This window comes from Phycodurus eques, chromosome 17, assembly GCF_024500275.1.
Source record: "Phycodurus eques isolate BA_2022a chromosome 17, UOR_Pequ_1.1, whole genome shotgun sequence".
Classification (NCBI taxonomy): domain Eukaryota; kingdom Metazoa; phylum Chordata; class Actinopteri; order Syngnathiformes; family Syngnathidae; genus Phycodurus; species Phycodurus eques.
This window is the reverse complement of record NC_084541.1, coordinates 20,813,692-20,823,675: the sequence shown is the minus strand read 5'-3', so window position 1 is coordinate 20,823,675 and position 9,984 is coordinate 20,813,692.

Genomic DNA, 9,984 nt, shown 5'->3' with positions numbered 1-9,984 from the left:
CCGCAGTGCAGCCTAAACGCTCCGAGCGGTCGCGGTCGTCGTCGTCGTCGTCGTCAGGTCTTCGCGGGCAAAGACGGGAGCGGCCCTCGGCGGCGGCGTCCCCACGCGGCAGGTAACCGATTCGGCTCGAGGTGATCGACGAACTCGGCGAGAGAACTTCTTCAAAGGCGGGCGTTTGTCGAATGTCGGTTTCTCCCGAGCAGCCAGGTCGGTTTTGGAGAGATCCGGCCCCCCACTTAGTGTATTTGACAAGCTGAGTCGGACACTCTGATTCAGTGAGTGTCAGTTTGTCAAATACCCGAAGTGAGGCGTCACTGGACTACGAGACGCCGCCGACCTCCGCGGAATCGCTCGACGACTCGACGGGCCTGGCGGGAAACTCGTCTCGACGTTTGCGTCGAAGTGAGGAATCGTTAAGGAAATCAGCAACAGTTGTGTGAATGAATCATTTCGGGTAGTTCAACATGAATAGAAGACGGAATGTTTTGCATCGTTGCCGAGTGTCAAAATATGGGAAATGTGTACGCTGTAAAACAATTCAACACATTGCGCACATTGGTTAGGGCTGCCGCCGAACACGTTTGGCGTTACTGGAAACAAGTACGAAGAAATCATTTTGGTTCTTATTGCTGCCTTTCCACCGTTGTAAAACCCTATCTGAGCCACTTTGGGACCACACAAAACCCGAACCCAAAATACAAAGTACCCGACAGAAGTCAAAGGGGGTTTGCGCGCTCGGTCGATCGTCACACGCTTCACTCAAAGACACGAACGCTTATCAGCCGCTTGTACGCTTCCTGTTCCTGCACGGACGAGCCTCGTCGCTGACATTGCGCAAGTGTGGACGATCCTACTGAGCTGCAAGAAGTCTCGTTTCACAGCTCATCGCGTTTGCAAAATGCAACATTAGCTGGAAGTCAAAACAGACATCAAGTGACACCTTTTCGAGTGATCGTCAAGTCAAGCCTGCCACAGATAACGCCCGATATGCCAACGCGCGCTCCCCACCTTGATGAGGTACAATTCATTCGGCCGTTTTTGTAGCGCTTGTCCTCGTTAGGGTCACAGGTCAACGGTGCAAACACAACCACCACGCAGCTTACATCATTGAGGAGTGACATCATCACAATTTTACACTGCTGCATTCAGTTTTCAGGTGAACGTTGCGTTCAAAAAAACTCAAAAGTTATTCCTTATCAGTAGCTTTTGTTTCCACACGTGTAAATGCATTCGGAACACGTATTCGATTCAATGCATCAAATGTGTTATTCCTTTACTGAAGATGAAGGAAAAAAGAATAAAAGGCATTGTCAGCATTTTACTTATCAACCCATTTACTGTATAAATTGAAAAGAATGCTCAAGAAGTAATATTGAATTTTATTGTACAACTTCTGTTTCTGAGAGCTGCCTCACATGCCTGTTTTTGGAATGCGGGAGGAAGCCGGAGTACACGGAGAAAACCTACGAGGGTCGGAGTCGGGATTCAAACCCAGAACCTCTCGACCGTGAGGCAAATGCGCTAGCCGCTAGGTTCCCGTGCTGCCCATGATGGAAATAACCGGATGGTGTGCACACAGCTTGTCGTACATGTTTCTTTTTATATTTCTTTTTCCATTTTGAATCAAACTGTGGGGGGTGGGGGGGGGAACTAGTATTTTAACTGGGGTGTGTTGACTTTTTATTCCCCCCATATATGACTCAAGTCGGTCTTGGATGTCATCAGTGTCAGTGTGTGATCATCAATTTATGAGAATATGATCAAAAAGTAACATTAAAACAAAGGGTGTGTCAGAAAAGTTCCAGGAATGCGGTTTTCAATCAAACACAAGTCAAATGTGCCGTTTGCGCGGGCAAAAGTGCTACTGCGCTTCTGACGCCAAATCTCTACGCTGCAGCTGTTCACGACCGTGATTTATCCAATAACGTGACATGTACAAAGTGTATTTCAATAAAATACATGTACTCACCAGAGATGCGTATTATTTATAGACAAGCTCTAGCGTCTTTTGCTAGCTGCGTTGGGTCCTAGCTAGCGAGCTACGAGGTTGTCGAAGTGGCAAATAAAGGTTGAAACCAAGTTTACCAGCGACGAGCATTGTCCGATGGAATTTCACAATTCGCACTTTGTCTTTAAAAGTCCGCCTTGAAGATGAATTTCAAGCGTAATTGCTATGTTCGCCAGCTTCCTCATGTAAAAGCAATGTGGGCGAGTAGCTCTCAACCAATCAGAGGACGTCACCGGAAGCCCGCCGGGTGCAGGTGTTTATTGAATCTGAAATCTGATTGGTTCAGATTGGTCTATAAAAATAAAATAAAATAAATAAAAGCAGCAGCGGACGTCTTTATTGTATACTTGATGACCGTGATGACCACGCGCGCGCACACCTGCTACAATGTCCTGTGAGCATCTGACAGTTCCCGGCAGAGAAGCGCATGGCCGTGCAGAAGCCAGCTCCCGACCCGCCCGACGGGGCTCTGTGTGATTTTATTGTGGCTTTTTCCAAACTCGAGGGGGTCATCCGGGGACGACCTCAAGACAGCTGCGATGCAAAAAGCGCTTTCGTCGCGAGGGGAAAACTCGCAGTTTGCCGTTGAAATATCCATCTTCAATTGTAACAGCACTTTGCTGGCACGCCTCGTCAATTAGTCCCCACAAGTCCAAATTGCTTTGCTGCTATGTAACACTTTGTCCACTGGGTGGTGCTATCGGTGTATTTCATTTGCTATTATCCGTTGAACAACGTTTACACTTATAGTTGCCTCAAGCCTACAGAAAACATGCAGTAGCTTTCAAAGGAATATCGGCAAGCAGCTGTTTTATGGAATCTTCTTGGGAAAAATTGTGTGTTGGGTGTCGCAGGGGCTCAGAGGTGGGAGCGATGTGTTTGTGCCTTTGAGCATTTGTCTTGTGAAGCACTTGGTGTTGAGAGAAAGGTGCTATAGGAATAATGGTTTGATTGATCGATTGAAGAATGCATTGAAACTTTTTTTCAATTCGATTTTTATTTCTTCCTTTCCTTGATCTTGATTTGTGTTTCGTCAAATGTGACATTTTGCGACTCTGTATAACTCTGACACAGCGGAGCACGTCGGCGAGGCGTGGCAACTCATCGCACCGACGCGCTCGCACGCATCGCAACAACTTTTGAAGTCTGCTTATGACAAACGAGCCTCTGATTAAAATCGAAGTCATAGGCAAAGTAGTGAAGTGATCAACAACTGAAACTCATTGGTGATTTGCCTTTAATCCTTTGTGACAATGGCGTATCGTTTAAATCACAAGGATGACAACATCAGCAACATCATTGTTCGCTGGCATTTCTTGAAACGTTATGAATACAGAGCGAGGAGGAATACAAATTTCAATTCCGAAGCTCGGCACAGATAACTCGAGAGTCAGTGGATGTTGTTTAGCTCCGCTAACAACAAAGATTTCACTGTAGCGGGGCGCGGCATATGGAAGCTATTTGAAAAGCATTTAAATGTGCCACTAATGATTTGTTTCCCTTCTGGACAACATGAAACACGATCATAAATGTATTGTATTGCACCATAAAAGAAAAGGATGAAGCACTTCGGCCTGACAAAGAGATGGCGGATGAGAGAGAAGACGAGGGGACACGCGGTCACCGATTCTCACGCGTTGCGCATCGCTTGCGTCGACGTCTGTGAAGGCGGCACGGCACGGCACGGCACGGCACGGGTCTTTCCGTGGGCTCGCACTTTACGAGACTCAACCGAACCTTTCCTCGTTCGGTCTTCCCGACTTGGGGAAAAACAATGCAAGCGTCCATTGTTACGTTTCTGGAGTGCCCTCGTGTCAATTTCCTCAACTATTTTAATGCTTCGTCTTTTGGTCGTTTGTTGCGAACTGCTGATAGTCTGGAAGCTTAGCCAACAAGCGTAAATATTTATTACGTAATTCAAATATAATGTAATGTTAATGTTAATGTCCATCAAATGTTTTGTGATATTGTTATCCTGAGCACTAGCGATGAGCTAAATGGCTCTTAACAGCCAACAAATCGGTTTTCATCCCTTCGCAACGTCATCGACAGCGTGAACGCGATATTTGTTTTCCCTTCAAGTGCTTAAGACAAATGCAGTAAATGAATGAATGAATAAGCCACGCGTATGCGGACTCACACAGGTCTAACATATCCGAAAAGTTCGATTTCCAATTCCAGAGTCTTTGCTCAGTTCAGTGTGCGAGAAAAGGAGAGCGTTCCTGAGCATCTGACAGTTCCTTCCCGAGGAGAACACGGCCGCGCCGGAGCGACCTGCCTCCTGGCTCTGCGTGGTTGTTGTCCTCTTTCCAAAGCTCGCCCATCAGCCAATCACACTCGTATCTGCGGCCAATTGAGAACCTTCGCCGAAGTCAAAAAGGCCGTTTTCGGAACGTGTCGCTGAGGTTTGATTCCAGAACTCCCTTCTCGTGAGGCGGCGGGTTGCGGATTTGGGGGAATTCGGTTCAATAGTCCCGACGGTGCAGCCGCATGTGGCGACCGGATGACGCCAACGGCTTCAGTCAAAACAAACCGCAGTGCGCGTTATTGCCACGAAATCCGGAACCCGTCACTGTAACGCACGACTCCGTCCGCGTCGCCGATACGTTTTCTGGACGAGAGAGCCGAGGAATAAGAAATTCATCTGCGCTATGAGGACGACATCCGATAAGCTAACTGCTACTTTCCTGCCGCTCGTTGACAAGGTAAGCGCAGGGTACGCGACGAGGGGAAGCGACGCTTGGTCGAATATCACGACGCTATTGGAAATCTTTTCTCGCTTCAAAGGCTGAAGGACAAATGAAAGCTTGAGGCCGACAGGCGCTCCCGGCGCGGTTCTCTTCGGCTCTTTTTTCAGCCGAGGCTGTGCGAAATTCAAACCGTCCACCTTCCGAGCGTACGTGGCAGAGACGAGAACGGCCGAGCGGCGCTTTTCCCGCCCGACGGTGCGGCGTGACCCCGTTTATCGCGGACGTCGCCTTCTCGACGTCACGCCGACTCGTGCTCGCGGGAGCCGAGCGTGCTTTTCGGGAAGATATTGTTCATTGAGGCGCAAACGCGCCGGAAGGAGGCTGACGTGTTCCCGGCCCGCTCCTGAAAAGTCCTTCAAATAGAAACGTCGCGTCGTTATTATGTTCAGTCAGATCTGGTGCAATGCTATTTAATTGCCGAGGAGATTTTTGTTGGACGGGATGAGGAGGAGATTTGGGGGGGGTCCACGAGAACCCGCCGGCCTAAAACGACAGACGAGGGAGACGGCGCTTGCTACGGTCACCGCCGTCGTATGGACGCCGCACGCAAGATTTGTTGTGTTTTGTACTTATGACTTCTCTTTGGACAAAATCAACGTTTTTTTATTTAGAAACACAGCACTACAATGGAAATATGTATTTGTGTTCGTTGCAGAAAGAAAGAAAACATTTGATTACTTTCTTTTGTTTTGTTTGTGTCGTGTAGGAGCCGCCCTGGAAAAAAAAACCCAAAACTCAAAAAAGTCACATTAAGCTACAACTTTTACATTTTGCATCACACAGCAGGTGGCTGGTGTTTTTGTTTCCAAATAAATCCAATTTTAATACAACAGCAATTGCGTAAGCTATCATCGAGAGCTGAAAAGTGCACAGAGCCGACGCCAAATCATTTTCACACTCTCGAACAAACAAATTGCGCAAACACTGCATGATTCATTGTCGGAGAGGGAAACGTGGGACAAATAATGCAACGACGAGAGCGGGGAAATTCGGAGCCCGGGGGGGGGGGGGGGGGGTCAAGGGTCGATGAAACGACGGCGCGAGTTGTTCCACCGTCTCGCCGCGACCGAATGCAGAACTTCAAAGTCACATCTCATTTGCTGTAGTGAATGAAACCCGAGCGTCCGTCTTCTTCGGCGAATCCGCGAGTGTGCGGTGGTCCGCAGCAGACTCATGTTTAGGAATCTACTGCAAGTGTAGCGTGGCTTGCCGAACACACCGTCATTCATTCGTCGAGAGCCGGGTTAAGTTCCCTTCGCGCGATTGAGAAGTGGAGAGTATAGAAATAGGAAAGACCCGAAAAATAATGATTCCGATAAGAGCAGTTCAACAAAAGGGCTTCCCTGTCAATGCCCAGAAGAGTTTTTCTGTCTACAAAATACAATGTTTCAATTCCCACCGCTGCAGTTTTTATCCGGCGGCGACAAAAACATCGCAGTCCCCCAAACACGCATCCCAAAAAACAACAGCAGAGAGAGGCCCGCCTCTGTCGCGCGGGCCGCTCTCGGGGACGATGACAGCGTTTGCTTGAAAGGAAAAATGTTGGACGCGCATCTCGATGGAAAAAAAACATGAATCACTGGTTCGGAACACACGCTCGACACTTAGTCGCCGGAGACGTTCGATTCCTCGTACGACAAATCAAGAGCTCAAGAGATACGCTCTATATTTCTTTCCAATGGTAAATCGCTTTGAGATATCGCGCAGCCGTCTCGAATCTCGAACGAAAGCGCGACGCACCGCCGACATCGTGTGACGGCCTCTTTGGACGAAACCAAATGCGAGTGTTTGACGCGTGCAGTTACGTAGTGTAGCGCATCGGGAAACGGACGAATTCAGACATTGGCTACAGCGTTCCCGACTTCTTTTTAGGTCATTCCGTCAGTGTTTCTGCGTCGGTCCTCTTGAAGGACTCTGTTAGTTATTTTGCCGCGGGAGGGGGCACGTTGAAGGCCGTGAATGGCTGCCAGCAGAAAACGTCCCAGATAAAGAGCACGAGCTGCAACACTTACCACCTGCATTTTGCTCTTTTGGAGGGGCCTCGCCGCACTGCTTTCCCAATCGCAGTTTACGTCAGCCCGTTGCTTTAAATGCGGCAGCCCACAGCTGCGTTGAATTGATTTTCGAATTGTTATGAGAGTTTACGGCCGACGTCGAGCATTTACGGTCGGGTAATCGTCATCACCGTCGCGTCGAGCAACGCGTGGGCTCGACCTCAAAGCCAGTCAAGCGCTAATGACCGTTTTCCCTATCACGACGCTGACTTACTTTTTTTTGCCAGCAGGAACTATATGAACCCTGACATTACACTCGAGTGTGGAGCTGAAAGATGCGGGGAGATAACGGAGGGAATGTGTGGGAGAGCCCAGGCAAAAAAATAGAAACAAAAAACAAGAAAAAAAGAAAAGCAAGGCTTCGTTTGGAGCGGCAAAATGCCAAGGCTGAGACATCAGACCTTCCCCTGAAAAAGTGGGAAATCTGTGAACGTGAAGCTTCAAGGTTACGCAAACTCAAGCGGAACTTTGGAAAAGCGACTCCAACTGGAGGAAGTTCCTCGGCAGAAAGTTCAAGCGGCGACACGTTTGATCGGTTTTGGAGGGGAAACAAACAAACAAACAAACAAACAAGCAAACAATGGCTTCGAAATCACTTCACACAGTAGTAAAGTGCATAGATCGCACGATGCAATGTTGGGTCAAATATGAAATAGTTTGCATTTAATTATTGCCAACATTTGTGTCACGTTCACCAAAACTGCAGACTTGACATTTAACTTCAATCCAATAGTAACCTCGAACAAGACGTCAAAGCCGAAAACAAGAGCTTCATCTTAACACGGTTACTTTCTCTTTCTCCACAAAATACAACAATAACTCTTGATGTTTCAAGACACCCATTAAAATAACATTTAAATGGCTCCCCAAAAAAAAAAAAACCATCTCGCTGCATCATCTTCGCATGCTTTGCTGTCGCTTCCTTTTGGCCTAATAATAAGAAAGATTTTTGGAAGAATAAGAGACATAAATAAAACCATTTTGTTCGCCGACAGCACGGCGCCGTAGCGGTTAGCACGTGTGCCTGACGACTTGCGTTTTGGGATTCAAATCTGAGCGTGCGGAGTGGTTTCTCTGCGCGCGGCCCTTCCGGCTTTCCAGCGCATTCCAAAAACACGCGAGGACCCGAACTCGCCCGTTGGGGCTCGCGAGAGTGCCGGCCGGCGGTCGTCCGCCGCAGCCACGCGGAGCGCTTTCGTTCTTCTCGTGAGCTTCTCTGTGACTCGGGAACGGAAATCCTGAGCGTTTCGTATCACAAGAGCCGCAACGGACGATCGCTTTATCGACGGATTCGCCGATTACGTTTTGGATTGGATGGCTTCTGTTACAAAAAGAAAATGAGCCCTTTCGCTTACTGCTGGTGATTTGTATTCAACTGGTGCCGCGTCTTGTGTCCTAATGCGGTTTTATTCCCGATCGGGACCGAGGGTGTTTTAAATCTGGATTTCCGTGGAAGCTGTTCTGTCGGCGAAGACAACAGTTGACGTTTTCGTGATTGTAAACGAGATGTGCGTCGGCTTTCTGGGATACTTCCAAACGGCGCGAACAGTGTGCATTTGCATCTTTCTCCAAATGACTGACTTTGTTCCCTCTTGTGTTTTTGGTGAGAGTAGTTTGAAAATGTTTTCTGATGAGATTTTGTGATTACGGAGCTCAATTTTCCTGTTGTTGGAATTGTTAGCGACGACTGCATTTTGAGATTGGCAAGCCCCCCCCCCGCCGTGAAAATGTGTCTGCTGCCCAAAGCTGACACGCGGTCTAGACGGGCCGGAGTCCGCTCGACTCTTCTCGACTTGTGACCATTTGAATGTTTCCGCCTGCAACAAGAAGCTTTGACACGCAGATGGACGACACCAAACGCTTCGATAAGCTCGCGCAGAAATGTTGTGACATTTTCAGAATGAACCGGAAATGCGCTGCAGTCTTTCCAGGTGGACTTACGTTGACCTTCTCCAAACTGTTGAATGCACGTCCCACAATGGGCCAGCACTTTTGCACAACTCGCTTTCAAATTCCCAAAAGCCGTCTGATCCCCGAACGGAGGAAAACGAAAACGTTTTGGGGTTTCATTCGAATTCTTATTTATATTGAAAGCGCTGTCTTCATCGCCCGTTCGCTATTAGCATGCGCTCGCTTATGTAATTAGCATGAAGTTCCGTCTCGTGAGATCCGACTTAGCGGCCCTGGCGCCACGTGGTCCTTGTCCTGCTTTTTAAGCTCGAGGGGAACGTGGAGGGGGAAGAGTTTTGAAAACGCGGATGACATCGAGACGGCCGTGACGATTCCGGAAGAATCGTTGTCGTACGGAAATGAAGGCTAGGAAAGCGCGCTAGACTTCAAGAGCTTACTCCGAAGTGGAAAAGTTGTAGTTTGGACTTGAAACCCATTTTTTGGGGCACCCGCCCCGTGACCGTTCCGGCACACTTCGTATGCCAGCTCGAAAAGATCAAATATGGCGTCTGTTCGATATCAAATCGGACGGCGCGAGGACCACACCGAGCACATTTCCGGTCGATTTTTGCGTTTGTCGCGGCGAGCCAGAATTGTTCCCGAGTGACTCCGGGCGAGACGCGCGATACACCCCGGACGCTTCGCCAAACCCACGGCGAGCTTTTCGCTGCGTTTCTGAACGACGACGATGCGAAGGCAGACGATCGTGGCGCCCGAAGCCGAAAGCCCGTCGTCGCCAGATGATCCCGAGCGGGCCGAACATGTGAATCGGCTGTTGTGATGAAGACGCTTGCTATTTTCTTCTTAAATGAGGCGTTCAATTTATTGGAAGTCACGGCGCGTACTTTCCCTCTTTGCGAAGAAGCGCTCCAGCGACGTTTGTTTGTGGTCGTTTCAGTGGCGTGTTTAGCTTGTCGGCTTACTGGGACGTGAAAAAAAAAAAAAGGAAAAAAAAGAAAAAAGCGAGACGCAGCAAGTCCCGGAAAGACGCCAAGTATGATTTCTTTCGCCCAAAAAGGTGCGTTTCTTTTCCCCTCCCTCTGCGGCCTGCTCGCAAACGATGGACGGGGATTCGGCAGTTTCGTTGGGTCGCGACGACATTTCGAGCAACTCTGTTTTCCTCGCGCTTGCTTCGAATCCTGAATTGTTGAAGCTGCTGTAGCGCGATTCGCTCTCCACGTCGCTCCGAGAGTCCGACACGCGACGTCTTCCTGCGAGGTCG